Source organism: Primulina tabacum, chromosome 9, assembly GCF_025594145.1.
Source record: "Primulina tabacum isolate GXHZ01 chromosome 9, ASM2559414v2, whole genome shotgun sequence".
Taxonomy (NCBI): domain Eukaryota; kingdom Viridiplantae; phylum Streptophyta; class Magnoliopsida; order Lamiales; family Gesneriaceae; genus Primulina; species Primulina tabacum.
The window spans coordinates 15822395-15843062 of NC_134558.1; positions in this window are offsets into that span (position 1 = coordinate 15822395).

Here is a 20668-nt window from a genome sequence, read left to right on the forward strand (position 1 = left end):
GGGACAAAATTTCTTTAAGGAGGGGAGATTGTAATATCCAAGCTTGGTGAACGGTACGGTTTAAGATTTCTTATGTTTATGGACTATTTGGTCAAGTTTAAGTATAGTTTTGATGTTAAGAATTTCGATTTGTGATTTAGGGTATTGTTGATTTTGGATGATGTGTAGTTATATTGTAGCATCGTTACGATTAAATTCATGATAATTTGTATGTTGAGCCAATTGGTATGAGGCCAATCAGAGTGATTATATAAGACATAGAGGTGCAACATTCATGTTGAGAGTGTTGCAAAATTATGAGGAGAAGCGACGTTGCGATTCGATTCTAGTTGCAAAGAATATTGTTGTCTTCAGGTGACAATGCACCCGCGCTAGGAAAGCCACCGCACCCGCGGTGTTTGGACAGAAGGTCTACCGCACCCGCGGTAGGAATGCAGCGCACCCGCGGTCATTTTCTTTGGATTTTCGGAAGTGGTACAGACTACCTAGCACACCCGCGGTAGAAGAGTTAGCGCACCGCACAGTAAAGTCGTGTTTTGGAGTTCTAAGTGATATAATACAAGAGTTTGCTCCATTTCTCTCATTCTTTCCTCATTTTTCTCGATTCTTCAGCTCAAGGGAGAGCTAGGGTTCTCATTTTTTTCTTTTATTCCTTTGATTCAAGCATCTAGTTGGGTTATTGAAGTGAGAACAAGATCATTTTGGGTTCAAGGAGCTAAGGTAATCTTGTGGTTTAAGTTATTCTTGGATTATGGTGTGGGGGAAATCATGGAATGTGTGATTGTGTTGGTTTTATGGGTTTTATTGTACGGGTTTGTGATTATTAAGTTGTTGATGATTCAATACATGGTTTATTGTTGTAGGATTTGTATCAAGAGAGTAGAATCAAGCTTTCCATTGGTTGTAAGTAGAATTCATTTCTTGTGCTCATATGAAGTATATGTATTGTATTTCAATGGTTTTAATATGCTATTCCCTTCCACTTGATTCATTTATGTATGGATACACTTTGTTGTATATTAGAGGCTTTCATATGTCTCAATTATATATAAAGGGAATGGAAGAGAAAAGAGTATTCAAACTGTTTGATTTAATGTCCAAGAGAGAGTTCAAATGATTTATTTGATTGATAAATAGATAGTCAGGGATTGCATGCAATTAGTTGATCAACGACCATAGGCTTATATCCCAACAGAGTAATCAATTTATATCGATGGGATATAGGTACAGAGACAGAGATACTGTTTAGATATCAATCCACCAGAGAAATGAGAAATACCATCGTTATTGTCATGTTATACTATGTTATTCACGTTCTAAGAGTTAGATGATATTTAATGATTTCAAAGCCATGTTTTACAGAGCATGATATGTATACATTGTTATGTAAGAGTTTCATTTGCTGAGTTTTATACTCATTTCAGTTATTCATGTGATGCAGATAAGAGTGACGAACCAGGACGTTGATTGGAGCCGAGGTCATATGCATACAAGAGATGGAAGGAAGAAAGATATTTTGTTAACATTTTGACATGATCAAAAATGATATTTTGTATTTTGATGCAACACTTTATTGATCATGTATATACTTTTGATTGTATATATTTTTAAAAATGTAGTCATGTCAAGAGAATTTTTAAATCCTTATTTCCTCTAAGTAAATTATTTCAATTTCCGCTGTTATTTTATGAAATCAGTCGAGGGCGTTACATTTGAGATATTTTAATAAAAGTCAATGGGCTTTGTAATTGTTACAAGCCCAAGTAAAAAGCATGCAAGGGAGGTGAAGGGTTGAAGGCAACTTTTTCATTAAACAATGCATGGCATGCTCATGAACATCACTTTTTCAAGCACCAAGAAAATTTCCTCCCCTTCTCTCCTAACTCACCTTGGCCGAAATTTTTGAGTAAAAATTCCACTAATTTTGCTTCTTCAAATTGTTGATGAAAGCACAAACTTCTCAAAGAAAAATGCCTTGCATTTTCTAGTGCAAGTGTAAGGTGGATTTAGCTTGTTGGTGATGGGCTTGATTTTGAGCAAGGAGTGCTCAAGGGAGGCTTGTAGATTAGTCTACCATTCAAGAGCTAAGGTGTTTAACATCTTAGTTGGAGCCATCATCAATCTTAAGAGATTGATGAGTATATTTCTTAAACACTCTATGTATGATATGTCTGTTTTTGTTATTTGCTACACATATTGTGAGGTGCTCGGTTTTATTTTTCTTGTTGAAAAACAATTTTTCAAAACATCCGTTGCACAACCGGGCACCGTAACCGATCCCCTTTCAGTTACATGTGTGTTGAGTCTTTAGACTCACTAGGTGTGAATGATGCAGGTGAGCATTTTGATCAGGAGACTGGAGGTGATGATGACTGAACGGGAGGAACTGGTGTCGAACGTTAACCCGAGGACCTTGTATTCTTCGGCAAAAATATGATTTTATGGGAACACATTTAAACAACTTTTTAAATGGTTGATCATTTTATTTTTTTCATGGTTTTTGACAGATTTTAAAATGCTTGACGTTTTATATTTTTAAACGGTAATTGTTTAGGTGGCTTGCTCTTTTCATAATTTTAAATGTAGTTATTTTATTCAGCAGTGAATTGATTTTACAAAACGCATGTTTTGAATTTTATGTATTTTTGCCGGCATGGTTTCGGCCATTGCATTAAAAAAAATGTTTAGTAGAATTTTAAAATAATCAGACGTTTCAGTTGGTATCAGAGCAAGGGTCCTGTATAGGGTTGTGCCACCGCCAGCTTCTGCAGCTTAGTATTCAAGCCTCAAGTCTATAAGTTTAAAAGTTTTTAATGTTTTGAAAGTTTGATGATATCATCAGCATGTTTACATGATATACGTTTTACGGTACATGTTTATCTGGCGTTATGTTTTTTATGCATGTTACGGCACGAAATAAGAAATTATATGATTTTCATGCATGCTTGGTTTGTGGTGGAATTGAACATGAATAAGAATTTTGCTATTGAGAATTTTAAGGATATAATTATAATAACCAATAATTTTAGGACCTAAGTGCAAAATAAAATCCTAAGTGACTATTTTCAAATTTACCGAAATTTTTGGATTAAATTATGAGTTTCGGGAATTTAGTGTTTTAATGAGGCACAAATTAAAAATTTTATGAGGTCAAAAATGCAAATTTCAAAGAGTTGTAGAGCCAAAAATTCAATTTTCGAGAACAATAATGGCCAAATTGCAAATTTTGAAATTTTTTGAGCATTAAGTTCGAAACTTTTAAAAACACTTGGGTTAAATCGGTAATTTTTTGAGATTATGGGAATTGATTTCGGGTTTAATAAGATTAAAATTATTGAACTTTAGGCTACGAGAAATCTATAAAGTGGAATTAAGAACGCCAAGAAATTATGAGTAATTGTTTGATTCTCAATATTAAGGACAAATTAGATAATTTTCGAGGAAATTAAGAATTATTTTTACAATTTTTAAGAGATTTGAGGACTAGTCCAGCCGTAAGTGATAATCGAATAGTTATGTGATAGGAATTTTCGGTGATTTAAGCTTGAAGGGATTATTAGAACCTTGAAATATTTGGGTTACAATGTTAAAAAAAATGATAATAGAGGACATTGTAGGATGAATCAACCTTGGGCTTGAAAATTTAAGCATTAGTGAAATAATGTTGTGGTAAATTAAGAATTTAAAGTGATGACAATTTAAGGTAAAATTGATAAGTTAGTTAAGTTATAAGAGTAGACATTGAGTTAACGAATTTTTGGGAACTTAAATTTGATGTGTTATAAGTTTTAGTCATGATTTTAACAGTTAGGACTATATATTTGTTGGAATTTAATTTTTCTAGAAAGTTGGGTATGCTTGATGGTTAGGTCAATCGATAGACGCAAATAAGGGTTGAGGTAGACACCTTGATTTGAGAAATTTTTGAAAATCATTAAGAAATTTGGGACTAAGCGAATATGTGTGTTGGAATTAGGTTATCTAAGACTATTTAAATTGTGTAAGCTGGAATCTCAAGTTTATGGGATAGGTGTCCATATGAAAATTTTGGGTGAAATAAAAACAAAAGGGAATTAGTTGTGTTCAACATAGGTTACCAATGGACGAATATTAAGATTTTTATCGAGTAAAAAATCTAAAAGCTTGATATGTGGGTTCTAGAACTCTATAGGTTGTAAGCGAAATTGATTTATTAGAGTTAGTCAAAGGCTACCATGGGATAACTATTAAGTTTTATACGATAGAATTAATTAAACATTAAGAATGCGTAAGAATGCGATATTCATTTCAATGAGGAAAGTCCAAGGTCTTAGGCCTCAACTATATCGTAATTGGGAAGAAATAGTTTAAGCATGCAATTGACGCTAGAAGGAATTTACTAATTAGATAGAAAATCGATATTGTGTATTTTTTGTTTTATGGATTAACACTAATCGAGTTTAAGATTTGCAATATGGTTATATTTGGGATGTACTTGTAAATAGTTAAAGTTACGAAAGATTGGTGCAGTAAGATAAGGATTCGATTCAAGGATATAGGTTAATATTATTATGGGTTGAGATAAGGTATAACTATTAAGTGTATTACCCAAAATAGAAGTCGATCAGTAAATTTTGGTGCTAAGATATCTTAAGTCGAACTGCATAAATGCTAAGGTAATAGGTCGATGAATATTACGGGTATAGTATAAAAAAAGTAAAGTGCGATAAATTTGGGCATCCATCTCTCGTATGAGGGAATTGCGAGATAAGTAAAATTCGAGGTCATAATAAAATAGAACTAAGTCATCATACGTCGTTTTAAGTTACATTTCGCAAACGAAGATTTTGAAAGTAAATTTTATTAGGATTGAGGAGACGTAAGGACAACATAACACTTATTTTATCACAGTAGCGCAGCGGAAGCATGGATTATTCGGATACTAGAATTAAGAATCTAAATTTTTTGATTACCGAGGATAAGCGAATTTCGGGGACGAAATTCAATTTAAGGAGGATAGATTGTAACGTCCCGAAAATTTGAAAGTCCACGTGAACCACATGCATGCAAGTTAATAAATTTCTTTGGTATTTTATTAAATTGTTTTAAAGCATAAATGCATATTTATTTCATTAATAAGTGTTTTTAAGTCATGGTTTATTTAAAGTTCATGCATTAAGAATTTAAGTTGCATTTCGCGTTCGAACGAGGAACGAAAACCGGGGATATTTAGGAAAAATATTTTTATTGAATGATTAATTTTAATTAATTAATATCGGGTGTTTTAAGTGTATTTTTCAAGAAATGGGCCTTGGTTGGGTATTTTTACCCGCCGGGTTATATTTTTAGTCGGCACACAAATTTTAGTGATTATGAGGACTTTTTGAGGTACCTAAAAGAAATATTTTTGGGTGTGTTATTGGGCTTGATGGGTTTATTTAGTGCTTAATGGGCCCAAAACCCTTTTAACCCTTTAAATTTTAATTAAGGGCCCATTAGTGTATTATTTTATGGCTTAAACTTAATTAACAAAGCCCTAAACCTATTTTATATTGAGATGGCTGCCCACCCCTTATTCCAGCAGCCATTTCACGTTTTCTTCAGCAAAAACCAGTAGCAACATTCAGCCCCTTCAAGTTTCAAAGAAAGCTTCCTCCCAGCCTCTCCGGTTCATGTCCCGCGCGTAGTTTTGCGTTTTTGATCATATAAATGTTAAGGCACGCCATGTATCTCTTTTCTCATAATTTAAACCAATTATATGCTGATATATATGTACTTGCTTGAGGAATCCCTTAATCTATCATGTGGTTTCATTTGTGCAAAGTTTTGACATGAAAAGTGCTTCCTTTTGTTACAAACTCATGTTTCTTGATTTGGTGTAAGGGGGCTGCCGAGTTTTGTTGTCAAGGGGTTGTTCACGTTGAAAATGATTGGTGTCATAAGGCTGGAGTCGAAGCTTTGTTGGTTTTATGGGGGGTAGATCAATATCTTGAGTCTTCGGGTAAAATTTCTGTGTCACAAAACCCATCACCTTCTGTTATTTTGAATTCTGCGACTTATAAGTTCGTTTTCTGGTAATGTGTTCAACAAATGATTTGTAGCACTCTGTGTTATCTTCGATTCGGTAGCAAATTCGTATTTTTTTGATGAGAAACGTCATAGATATGATTTTTTTCAGAAAATCGCGCAAGCTGGGAAATTCCAATGTCACAAATCCCGTCACCCTCTGTTATTTCGAATTCTGCGACTTATTGGTTGGTTTTCTGAAAATGTGTTCAAAATATGATTTGTAGCACTCTGTGTTATCTTCGATTCATTAGTAAATTCGTAATTTTATGAGAACAAAAGAAGGAGATATGATTTTTATCGTAAAATTGCTCAAGCTCTGAAAATTGTGTGCATACCCTGGAGATTTCCAGCAACCTTTTGGCTGGTTTCTTGGGTCATAAGTGGTCTGGAATGGGTAGTTTATAGGATAGGCTGTTCATGTAGATTTAAGTCACGGTTTAAGTTGGGGAAGATTTGGTTAAGTTTCGGGTAAATTCGGGCTAAAACTGGGACCTCGGTCCCAATTTTAAAACGAATCGATTAAGTTTTGAAACGGGCTCGAGATTACGTCTGAGTAATACTTTTAAATATGTTTTGGGATGTTTTAAGGTATTTGGAAAGCTTCGGGTCGAATTTAGAGGTCCAGGGGTAAAACGATCATTTTGGGTTCTAGGGGTAAAACGATCATTTTGCACCCCGGGGTGAGTTTAAGTCCTGGCAGCGCCCTGAGAACCATATTATCATGTTTTAACTTTTTATGCATCATGTTTATGATTTTTACGAGAATATGATAAATATGTTGCATGCTTGGTTTGAAGGAAAAATTATGTATATGCATGCTTTTATTTAAGTGGTGAATATGATATGGTGAATATGATGACACGTTTTTGAAGGATGAAAGTTTGTTGTGACTAATACGATGACACGATGACATGATTACATGATGACATGGATGGTTGGGGCTTATTGGACGGGTAATACCGTCGCTGATACCTCCGCCGCCAGGTACCTCGGTTACACGTAGATGGATCCATCGAATGACATGATAATACGAAAGTCACAGTGGATGAACGGAATTCAAATTAAGAAAATGAACATGCATATGTTTTTATGATGATATGTGCTATGATTATTAACATGCTTTGACAGGTCACAATTAAGCACACGATTTTACCACATAAATTTATGTCGATTACGATATTTTTACTATTTCTTGTTATGTATATGTATTTTTTATAACGTTCCATGTGTGTTGAGTCGTTAGAGTCACTAGGTGTGAATGATGCAGGTGAGTATTTTGATCAGGAGATTGGAGGTGATGATGACTGAATGGGCGGAGCTGGTGGTGCACGTCAACCCGAGGACCTTGTATTCTTCTGCAAAAATATGATTTTATGGGAACACATTTAAACAGCTTTTTAAAAGGTTGATGATTTTATTTTTTTGAGGGTTTGACAGATTTTAAAATGCTTGACGTTTTATATTTTTAAACGGTAATTGTTTAGGTGAGTTGCCCTTTTCATAATTTTAACTGTAGTTATTTTATTCAGCATTTGATTGATTTTACAAAATGAATGTTTTGAATTTTATGTATTTTTGCCGGCATGGTTTCGGCCATTGCATTAAAAAAATGTTTAGTAAAATTTTAAAATGATCAGATATTTCCAGACTGATGGTTTGATCCATTTGATATCCTCCACCTTCCACGCAAATGCACTCTTGTGCGCTTTCAAGACTTTCAGCAGTTTGTCCTCCATCGAATCTGTCAAACCAGAAGAAATAATTAGAGGAAGTTTATTATTCTAACCTAGATAGACGTATTTCAGATCTGGAGGCAATGGCTTGAGCTCAATAGTTGGTGGCTCCTCTATGCTTGACTTCTTAGGGGTTGAGTCTCTCCGATTCTCCAAATCCTCTAATCTCATCCGTATTGGCCTCTTCCATGGATGGTTGGAATTAAGGTATGCCAATATTTTAGCTTTCTCTTCATCCAATTCGTCTTCTCTCAATTCAGTAGTGAGAGTGGCTTCCAAAGGGTCCTTAACAGTATCTTGCACATAGTTACACACAAGATAATCAAAAGCATCAATTCAAAAACAACTATCAGAATGCAGTGTGTGCTTAAGTGCATTAAAGACATCAAAAGTAATCTCCTCCTCCCCCATTCTCAATCTCAACTTCCCTTCCTGGACATCAATTAGGGCCTTGCCAGTTGCAAGGAATGACCTCCGCAATATCAACGACATCTCCATGTCCTCCTCCATGTCGAGCACCACAAAATCTACAGGAAAAATAAATTTGTCCACTTTCATTAGAACATCCTCAACAACTCCTCGTGTATACTTGACAGATCGGTCAGCTAGCTGTAAAGACATCCTTGTTGGCTTAGGTTCTCCCAATCATAGTTTCATAAACACAGACAAAGGCATGAGATTAATACTTGCATCAGGATCACATAGAGCTTCATGAAAAACAACATTACTAATCATGCAAGGAATAGAAAAACTCCCTGGATCCTTGAGTTTCGATGGGATCTTGTTTAGCACCAAAGCAGAGCAATTTTCAGTTAAATTAGCCGTCATGTGATACTCCAATTTTCTCTTATTTGCTAAATTGTCGTTCAGGAATTTATCATAACTAGACATTTGCATCAAAGCATCGGCAAAAGGAATATTGATGTGCAATTTTTTAAATACCTTAAGAAACATACTGAATTGCGCATCAAGTTTTGCTTTTTCAAAGCTACGGGAAAAAGAGGAGGTATAATAATTTTGGATTGGGAAGTGGGTGCTGGTGTAGAGTTAGAAGACTTACCTTTGGATGTCTCAGCTTGTTCATCCAGTAATTGACTTTTTCCTTTTTCTTTGGACTCTAAAATTTTCCCACTCTTCAACTTGATGGCCTTCACTTGTTCTTTTGGATTGGTCTCTGTGTTACTTGGAAAGGTGCCCAGCTCTCTACTTGCTATCATCTTAGCTAACTGCCCAATCTGATTCTCTAGCCCCTTTATCGATGCATCTTGGTTTTGGAGTCTAGTTTCGGTAGATGAGATGAACTTAGACATCATCTGCTCAACTTGGAATTTTCTTCTCTAGGAGGGTCAGATCTATAAATCGGTTGTTTTCCATATGGTTATCCTCCCTCTGGTCGATTCTGACTGTTTTGACCACCCCATGAGAAGTTGAGATGTTGCCTCCATCCAGGATTATATGCGTTCGAATACGGATCATTCCTTGGACGGTTTTGGACTCTCACTTGATTCACTGGTGCCTCGTTTTGCACATAAAATGGATTGCCATCTTGAAAGTCCTTCACAAATTGTTCACCTCCGCACTTATCACAAAATAACTCTCAAAGATGCATAGCTGTTCCACCCATATTCAAGCCCTCCAATTTCCTGTTCAAGACATCAAGTTGCACAGTAATAGCAGAAAGGTCAGTTACCTGGTGAACTCCTGCACTTCTCCGCTGGTTGTTCCTTTTAGATTGAGGATGATAGCTGCTAGCATCCATTTCCTCCAATAACTCATTTCCTTCCTCAGCAGTTTTTCTCAATAGATTTTATAATGGCCCGAAAATTCGTGTTTGAAAATTTGCGGAAAAATTTAAAATTTTCTTTTTAAAGCAATTAAAATGCCTCATTCATAAAATAAACTGATAAATTAAGTTAAATGTTCAAAATAGCAGCGGAAGAAATTATTGTTCGCAAAATAACAAGTAAAGTAATCCAACAATTGATAAAAATGTTTGAGCATAAAAATGGTGAATGCTGTAAATGAGGTCCTCGGGTCCCACAACTGCCGATCCAAGCTAGCTCACTGGTCCTCGCTGTGAGGGCCCTCGAACTACTTGCTTGAAAATTTGCGGAAAATTAAAAATTTTCTTTTTAAAAGAACTTAAATGGCCTCATTCATAAAATCACTGGTGAATCAAGTTCAATATTTCAAAATATTGCAGCGGAAGAAAATCAAAGTTTTGCCAACAACAACGATTTAAAAATATCCAACAACTGATAAAAATTGTTTGCGAAGAAAATAACAACTGCTGCTCTGAGGTCCTCGGGTGCCACTACTGCCGACCCAAGCTGGCTCACTGGTCCCCGCCCTCGGCCCTGGCCTCATCAGTACCTACAACAATCAAGTCTAGTGAGCCTAAAGACTCAGCATGCATATATCGCAGGTAACGAGTAAAAATCTGAATTTAAAATATGCATGTGATAAAATATCCTGTCCTGAGGCATACTGAAAATAATCTGTACTGAGCAATTATAATACGTGCATAACTGAACTGGAAATCACTGTAAAAATATTTACTCCTTGGAGCCTGCACTGAAATATCTGGTAAAATTTTCTGTTGAGATTATGTTTTACGCCTGTGGCCACTGCACTAAGCTGAACTGATCTGTAACTGGCTACCGGGGAGGCTGAAACTGATCTGAGCTGGCCGGTCACTGGCGACCGGGTGGTACCATACTGAACTGATCGGTCACTGGCGACCGTATAAAAATAACACTCCCACATAGTGAATGAACCACAAGCCATATCGCATAAATCTCAAAAATAATCATTTTCTGTTTAATGCACGTAAAATAATTAACTGGCATAATGAAAATTCCTGTAATTTTACCAACTGGATTGGATTGGATCGTTCCCAGGCTCGCTGCAACCTAACTGTGACATGAAAAATATGCAATAGCTTAAACATGACCAACTATGCAATTTACGTTCAAAAGATGCGACTATGACGCCTAATGACTTCGCATTTAATCATGACTCCGAGCCAACCTGAACCGACACTGAACCGACGTATAGTCATGATTAAAATACGCTGAAAAATCATAAAATAATGCTCCTAAAATGATAGGGTCGAAATCTAGGTGAAATGGAGGCCAAAACACGAAACGCTCTTTCGAGAGTCAATTTGGCACATTGCACCGTAAATTCTCGTACGACCTCAAAAATGATCCAAATGACAAACGGTCAAAAACATGACCTTCCCAACTCAATGAGGCACTGACCAGTCCAAGGCCATGGGCTAAAAGCCAACCAAGAACTCAAACGACGCTTCTGAACAGCAGCATACTTGCTGTCAAAAAAATACAGCAGCTGCGCACTACAAGACTTGCATTGGTTTCGAGACTATCGGCCATTAGGGGCGTGAACCACCGACCAGAGACTCTTACCAACATCCCAAGGAATGATTTGAATCATGGCTAAGGGCCCTAGGCCAGCCACAATCCGCATCACACCATAACTCAACCGAAGGGTCCAACCGAGAGCATCTTGAATGCGTGTGTAGTGTTTATGCTATGATCGATGTCTTGCGTCGTTCCAGTGGCCATTTGATTGACCATGGCACGATCTAGACATCTAGGAGCATGATATGAACCGTGGCTAAGGGCCATAGGCCAACCAAGATCCACACCAAGCCACAAAAGAAACGAACCATATGCTGAAAAATGGAAGGGCCGAATGGGGAAAGGGGCTGTTCTTGTTGATTATTTAAAAACCGATGAGCCATGGACCAAGCCACCAAAAGGGCGACTTAGTCACGTCTTAGACATGCTAGGGAAGTGATCCAACCATGGCTATATGCCCTTGGGGCAGCCAAGATCAGATCCAACCCCTTGACAAGAAACTGAATTTTCGAACCACAATTTTCTGCACCTAAGGGACTTGCTGTCATTCTGAATTTCCAGCAAGCATGGGGCTGGTTTGAATGGACCAACATGGTCCTCATGCATCCTACTACATGTATACAAGCCGCCTTGGGAGCCTGGAATCGAACCAATCACCTGAAACCACAAAACTCAGAAAAACGTGAAGCTTGTCATGAAAGGGCCGAAATTCTGCATGTGTGTTCCAAAAATATTTTGACATGTATCTCGGTTTTTGCTTGCTAAAACATGATCATGTACTGAAAAATAAATGATAATATGACTTGATTGAGGTTTGAAAGAAATCTAGACATGCCTGGTTTCGTTTCGAAAGAAAACGAAAAGAAGAGACGAGACGGCGCGGAGGAGACGGAGTGGCTTGCTTCTCTACCTTTCTTGGCTCTCGATTTTTCTCCCTTTCTCCCTAGCTGCTATCCACGTTTTTTTTACTGAAAAGGGGTCTTATTTTCGGTGGAGGTGGAGGGGGGAGTGATGGTTATGAAGGTGAGGAGAAGGGTGCACAAAAATAGGATCATATCAAGACCAAGTCCACTCCCCTTTTGAATTTGAATTTTGAATTGATATCAAATGAGTTGGTGGATGCTTCTAGGAGGTGGTGGCCGAAATTTAGCTTGATTCTAGACTAGGATATGTCCATTTATTTAATTAAATTGTGCTCCCAAAAATCCTAGAATTATCCTACTAATTACATGCAAAGAATTGGTCAAAGTTGGTGAGTTGGAAAATGAATCTTCTAGCACTAAGGGTGGCCGAAAAATGCATGATAAAATAAAGGGAAATGTTGATTATCTAGTCAACTAATAATCCTTGAAAGCCTTACTAATCCTTTAAATAATTTAGTGAGCTAACCCCTTAATTTAATAACTTAAATGAGTTCATTTCTTAATCACCTCAAATAATTAAATTAAATCTTCAAACCTTCCTTTCTAACTTAAATGAACTTAGTTAGTAGCTAAATTAACTTCTGGAAATATTTCTCAAATCTTAAATTCTATCTCAAAACTCCAACTCCGGTCCGGCCTCACTGAAAATACTGAAATGCTAAAAATCAATCGACTGAACTGAAATAATGAAATAATTAACTTCAAACAAATGCATTTAAAATAATCATGCAATGAAGTCAATTAAATTTAAAAATCTAGAATTATGCATGGCTTATACGTCTACTGATTTACGGGTTCTACAATCCTTCCCCCCTTAAATAAATTTCGTCCTCGAAATTAGAACTCACCGAATAACTCAGGGTATCGACTTCTCATCTCCGGCTCAAACTCCCACGTAGCTTCCTCCTCTGAATGGTTGAGCCATTTGACTTTGACTCGCTTAACCAACTTGTTCCGAAGTTTCTTCTCCTGTCTGTCTAGGATCTGCACGGGTCTCTCCTCATAAGATAAGTTCGGAGTAAGCTGCAACGGCTCGAAGTTCAGCACATGCGAAGGATTTGCCATATACTTCCTCAGCATGGAGACGTGAAAGACATTGTGTACTCCGGCCAGATTTGGCGGAAGAGCCACACGATACGCTAGCGTCCCAACTCTGTCGAGGATCTCAAACGGTCCAATGAATCTCGGACTGAGCTTTCCTTTCTTGCCAAATCTCATGACACCCTTCATAGGTGCCACTTTCACGAAGACATGATCGCCCACTGCAAATTCTAATTCTCTCCTCCGCTGATCGGCATAACTCTTCTGTCGGCTCTGAGCAGTCCTCATCCTATCACGGATCTTGACTACTACATCTGCTGCCTGCTGAACAACCTCTGGACCCAACTCTGCTCTCTCTCCTACTTCATCCCAATGAACAGGAGATCTACACTTGCGACCATACAGCGCTTCATACGGAGCCATACCTATGGACGACTGGAAACTGTTGTTATAGGTGAACTCTACCAATGGTAAGTTCGACTCCCAACTCCCAGAGAAATCAATGACGCAAGCACGGAGAAGATCCTCTAAGATCTGAATAACTCGCTCCGACTGTCCATCTGTCTGCGGATGGAAAGCTGTGCTAAACAGCAACTTCGTACCCATAGTCGAATGCAAACTCTTCCAAAACGAGGAAGTGAATCTGGGATCTCTGTCGGATACGATAGAAACTGGAATACCGTGGAGTCGGACTATCTCTCGGATATACAGCTCTGCATACTGAACCATGGTGAAAGTCGTCTTAATAGTCAAGAAGTGCGCTGATTTGGTAAGACGATCTACAATCACCCAAATAGCATTCGATCCTCTGGCTGACCTCGGCAATCCGGTCACAAAGTCCATGGTAACATTCTCCCACTTCCACTCGGGAATAGGGAGAGGCTTGAGCAAACCTGCTGGTCTCTGATGCTCGGCCTTCACTAACTGGCAAGTCAGGCACTCGGATACAAAACGCCTGATGTCCTTCTTCATTCCTGGCCACCAATACAATAGCTGCAGATCTTTGTACATCTTCGTACTCCCAGGGTGAATGGAGTACGGGGACGTATGGGCCTCTGATAAGATGTCTGCTCGGATAGAATCACTGCTGGGAACCCATATCCTATCTCGGTATCTCACAATACCGTCGCTGACTGAATACAAAACACTGCCCTTAGCTTCATCTCTCTTCTTCCACTGTGCCAACTGCTCATCTGCTGCCTGACCGCTGCGAATACGGTCAATAAGAGAGGACTGGATAGTCAAGGTAGATAAACGAGAAACTCTACCTCGAGGGTAAGTCTCAAGATCAAACCTCTGCATCTCGATCTGAAGAGGTTTCTGAATCGTCAAATGAGCCATCACTGCGACTTTCCTGCTCAAAGCATCCGCAACTACATTAGCTTTACCTGGGTGGTAGCTAATGTCACAATCGTAGTCTTTCACAAGCTCCAACCAACGTCTCTGACGCATGTTCAGCTCCTTCTGCGTAAAGAAATACTTGAGGCTCTTATGGTCGGTAAAGATCTGACACTTCTCCCCATACAGATAGTGCCTCCAAATCTTCAAAGCAAAAACTACGGCCGCTAACTCCAGATCATGGGTAGGGTAATTCTTCTCATGAATTTTCAGCTGTCGAGAAGCATACGCTATCACTCTCCCATGCTGCATCAAAACTGCACCTAAACAAAGCTTCGAAGCATCGGTATAAAGGACAAACTCGCCGGATCCTGACGGTACAGCCAAAACGGGTGCTGAGATAAGAGCTTGCTTCAAAGTATCGAAGCTCTTTTGACACTCCTCGCTCCACACAAACTTCACATTTTTCTTTGTCAGTGCTGTGAGTGGAACGGCAATAGAGGAAAATCCTTGGATGAATTTCCTGTAATATCCTGCTAGCCCAAGGAAACTGCGGATCTCGGATGCATTCTGAGGCACAACCCAATCTCTGACTGCTACAACTTTTGCGGGGTCTACCTCAATGCCACTGCTAGAAACAATGTGGCCCAAGAACGCCACCTTCTCTAACCAGAATTCGCACTTACTGAACTTTGCGAATAATTTATGTTTCTGCAATGTCTGCAACACTGTGGTCAGATGCCTGCTGTGCTCCTCCCGACTCTTGGAGTAGACGAGAATGTCATCTATGAACACTATCACAAACTGGTCGAGGTACGGCTGAAATACGCGATTCATGAGATCCATGAAGATCGCTGGCGCATTCGTCAGACCGAACGGCATCACTAGGAACTCGTAGTGACCATAACGAGTCCTGAAAGCTGTCTTCGAGACATCAGCATCTCTCACCCTCAACTGGTGATAACCAGAACGCAGATCTATCTTGGAGAAAATCGAAGCTCCCTGCAACTGGTCAAACAGATCCTCAATCCTCGGCAGTGGGTATTTATTCTTCACTGTAACCCTGTTCAACTCCCTGTAGTCAATGCAAAGCCTCATCGAGCCATCCTTCTTTTTCACGAATAAGACTGGCGCGCCCCATGGAGAAAAGCTCGGGCGAATGAACTCCTTGTCAAGAAGTTCTTGGATCTGCTTCTTAAGCTCTGCCATCTCTGTCGGTGCTAGACGGTACGGTGCTTTGGATATCGGAGCCGTACCTGGCATAAGCTCAATGGAAAACTCCACCTCTCTCTCTGGTGGCATACCAGAGACGTCTTCGGGAAAAACGTCTAAGAAATCTCTAACAATCGGAACATCTGAGGCTGACTGGCTGGGTTCCTCGGGGACAGATAAAAAGGTTGCTAGAAATGCCCGACACCCTCTATGCATGAGCTTCCTAGCCTGAACATAAGGAATAATGCGCGGTAAAGGAAAGTACCTGTCCGGCTCAAATAAGAACTGCTCCATTCCAGGCGGTCGGACAAGAACGGATCTCCGCTGGAAGTCTATCAACACTCTGTTCCTCAATAGCCAGTCCATCCCTAGGATGATGTCAAATTCCGGCATCGGTAGCACAATCAGATCCGCATAAACAAGATTACCGTGCAGCTCAAGGTCTATATCTCGGATAACATTGGTGGCTGCCATCTCCTCTCCTGACGGCAACACTACTGAAAAGGCTGTATCTAGCCCAATGGTCTGGATCTTGAGAAAGTTTGCAAAGACCTCCGAAATAAACGAGTGAGTGGCCCCTGAATCTATCAAGGCCTTGGTAGCGGAACCAGATATAAAAATTCTCCCTGAAAGAGCGGAGCTCTAAGTTGAATCCCACTACAAGATCTAAGCTTATAGACATGCAAAGGTCTAGGTTCCTCTAGCTTAATTTCCCCGAAATAAATCTGAGTAGAGCATGCAATCCTATAACAGTTCTAAGTTCAAAATCTAAATCCCGATTCCCAAAATGTTGAAAGTCGAAGAATAACTTAAAGGTTAAAGGTACCTGTCAACAACATAGTCTCCGGGTTGGCTTCCGCGGCATGGAGAGCAAAAACTCTGCCTTGGGTAGGAAGATTCCTCTGAGGGCACTGCAGCAACATGTGGTCTGGACTGCCACACTTAAAACACTTTCCTGAGCCAGCCATACATGCTCCAGGATGGCGACGTGAGCACCTGGGACAGACTGGGTGCTCCTGAGTCCTCGGGGCTGGGCGTCCCCGCTGCTGCTGCTGCTGGCCTCTGTTCTTGGGCGGTCCATGAAAAGGCCTCTTATTCTGCTGCTGATGCTGATGAGGAGGAGGGTGGTGCGGTGCCTGGACTGGGCGCTTGCCCTGGCGATCCCTCTCGATATCCCGCAGATCCTGCTCTGCGGCTAAGGCCTTAGAGACGGCAATCTCATAAGTAGCAGGGTCAGATACCCTAACATCCCGGCGCAAGATCGGCCGTAAACCCACCAGGAAGTGCATCAGCTTGGCTTTGGCATCATTCGCTATCAGGGGCACAAAATGACAGCCCCTCTCGAACTTACGGATAAACTCCGTAACCGACATATCCCCCTGTCTCAGACTCATGAACTCGGTGGTCAGCCTGGTGTGAACCTCCTCAGCAAAATACTTGGAGTAGAAAACCTCCGTAAAGCGGGTCCAAGAAAGTGTAGCCAATGTCAGGGCTACCGAAGCTACTTCCCACCATAAGCGGGCGTCTCCAGTGAACAGGTAGGTGGCACATCGGACTCGGTCTGCGTCCCCCAGCTCCATAAAATCAAAGATAACCTCGAGGGATTTGATCCATCCCTCGGCAACCATGGGGTCAGATGCCCCAGAGAATTCCTTCGGGCGCATCTTCATGAATCGCTCATACACTGCCTCGGGCCCTGTCGGCCTGGCTGCGGCTGCGGCTACGGCTGCGGCATTGCCCCCCGCAAACTGTGCGAAGAACTGTGCCATCCCAGCTAACATCTGGGCACTCATGTCCGGTGGGGGCGGTGGAGGAGGTGGTAGGTCTCCCTCCGGTCTATGCTCCTCTCTGTCCTCTCGGCGAGGCTCCACCTCTCTGTTGCGCTCTAAAATGCGTCTAGGGGGCATACTGTTCCAACATAACCCATACTTAACTAACATGCATAATTCCATAATTTATTTTAAATGAACTCTGAAATACTGAAAATCTGGAAGCATGCTGACAAAATAATTCATGCTATAACTGAAATGCTGAACAAAATGCTGAACTAAAAAAAAAACTTACAGACCAAAGGCGTGGCTTCGTGAGCTTCTCGCGGTCAGTAGTAGTGAAACCCTATACAGAACCACCGCTCTGATACCAACTGTGAGGGCCCTCGAACTACTTGCTTGAAAATTTGCGGAAAATTAAAAATTTTCTTTTTAAAAGAACTTAAATGGCCTCATTCATAAAATCACTGGTGAATCAAGTTCAATATTTCAAAATATTGCAGCGGAAGAAAATCAAAGTTTTGCCAACAACAACGATTTAAAAATATCCAACAACTGATAAAAATTGTTTGCGAAGAAAATAACAACTGCTGCTCTGAGGTCCTCGGGTGCCACTACTGCCGACCCAAGCTGGCTCACTGGTCCCCGCCCTCGGCCCTGGCCTCATCAGTACCTACAACAATCAAGTCTAGTGAGCCTAAAGACTCAGCATGCATATATCGCAGGTAACGAGTAAAAATCTGAATTTAAAATATGCATGTGATAAAATATCCTGTCCTGAGGCATACTGAAAATAATCTGTACTGAGCAATTATAATACGTGCATAATTGAACTGGAAATCACTGTAAAAATATTTGCTCCTTGGAGCCTGCACTGAAATATCTGGTAAAATTTTCTGTTGAGATTATGTTTTACGCCTGTGGCCACTGCACTAAGCTGAACTGATCGGTAACTGGCTACCGGGGAGGCTGAAACTGATCTGAGCTGGCCGGTCACTGGCGACCGGGTGGTACCATACTGAACTAATCGGTCACTGGCGACCGTATAAAAATAACACTCCCACATAGTGAATGAACCACAAGCCATATCGCATAAATCTCAAAAATAATCATTTTCTGTTTAATGCACGTAAAATAATTAACTGGCATAATGAAAATTCCTGTAATTTTACCAACTGGATTGGATTGGATCGTTCCCAGGCTCGCTGCAACCTAACTGTGCCATGAAAAATATGCAATAGCTTAAACATGACCAACTATGCAATTTACGTTCAAAAGATGCGACTATGACGCCTAATGACTTCGCATTTAATCATGACTCCGAGCCAACCTGAACCGACACTGAACCGACGTATAGTCATGATTAAAATACGCTGAAAAATCATAAAATAATGCTCCTAAAATGATAGGGTCGAAATCTAGGTGAAATGGAGGCCAAAACACGAAACGCTCTTTCGAGAGTCAATTTGGCACATTGCACCGTAAATTCTCGTACGACCTCAAAAATGATCCAAATGACAAACGGTCGAAAACATGACCTTCCCAACTCAATGAGGCACTGACCAGTCCAAGGCCATGGGCTAAAAGCCAACCAAGAACTCAAACGACGCTTCTGAACAGCAGCATACTTGCTGTCAAAAAAATACAGCAGCTGCGCACTACAAGACTTGCATTGGTTTCGAGACTATCGGCCATTAGGGGCATGAACCACCGACCAGAGACTCTTACCAACATCCCAAGGAATGATTTGAACCATGGCTAAGGGCCCTAGGCCAGCCACAATCCGCATCACACCATAACTCAACCGAAGGGTCCAACCGAGAGCATCTTGAATGCGTGTGTAGTGTTTATGCTATGATCGATGTCTTGCGTCATTCCAGTGGCCATTTGATTGACCATGGCACAATCTAGACATCTAGGAGCATGATATGAACCGTGGCTAAGGGCCATAGGCCAACCAAGATCCACACCAAGCCACAAAAGAAACGAACCATATGCTGAAAAATGGAAGGGCCGAATGGGGAAAGGGGCTGTTCTTGTTGATTATTTAAAAACCGATGAGCCATGGACCAAGCCACCAAAAGGGCGACTTAGTCACGTCTTAGACATGCTAGGGAAGTGATCCAACCATGGCTATAGGCCCTTGGGGCAGCCAAGATCAGATCCAACCCCTTGACAAGAAACTGAATTTTCGAACCACAATTTTCTGCACCTAAGGGACTTGCTGTCATTCTGAATTTCCAGCAAGCATGGGGCTGGTTTGAATGGACCAACATGGTCCTCATGCATCCTACTACATGTATACAAGCCGCCTTGGGAGCCTGGAATCGAACCAATCACCTGAAACCACAAAACTCAGAAAAACGTGAAGCTTGTCATGAAAGGGCCGAAATTCTGCATGTGTGTTCCAAAAATATTTTGACATGTATCTCGGTTTTTGCTTGCTAAAACATGATCATGTACTGAAAAATAAATGATAATATGACTTGATTGAGGTTTGAAAGAAATCTAGACATGCCTGGTTTCGTTTCGAAAGAAAACGAAAAGAAGAGACGAGACGGCGCGGAGGAGACGGAGTGGCTTGCTTCTCTACCTTTCTTGGCTCTCGATTTTTCTCCCTTTCTCCCTAGCTGCTATCCACGTTTTTTCTACTGAAAAGGGGTCTTATTTTCGGTGGAGGTGGAGGGGGGAGTGATGGTTATGAAGGTGAGGAGAAGGGTGCACAAAAATAGGATCATATCAAGACCAAGTCCACTCCCCTTTTGAATTTGAATTTTGAATTGATATCAAATGAGTTGGTGGATGCTTCTAGGAGGTGGTGGCCGAAATTTAGCTTGATTCTAGACTAGGATATGTCCATTTATTTAATTAAATTGTGCTCCCAAAAATCCTAGAATTATCCTACTAATTACATGCAAAGAATTGGTCAAAGTTGGTGAGTTGGAAAATGAATCTTCTAGCACTAAGGGTGGCCGAAAAATGCATGATAAAATAAAGGGAAATGTTGATTATCTAGTCAACTAATAATCCTTGAAAGCCTTACTAATCCTTTAAATAATTTAGTGAGCTAACCCCTTAATTTAATAACTTAAATGAGTTCATTTCTTAATCACCTCAAATAATTAAATTAAATCTTCAAACCTTCCTTTCTAACTTAAATGAACTTAGTTACTAGCTAAATTAACTTCTGGAAATATTTCTCAAATCTTAAATTCTATCTC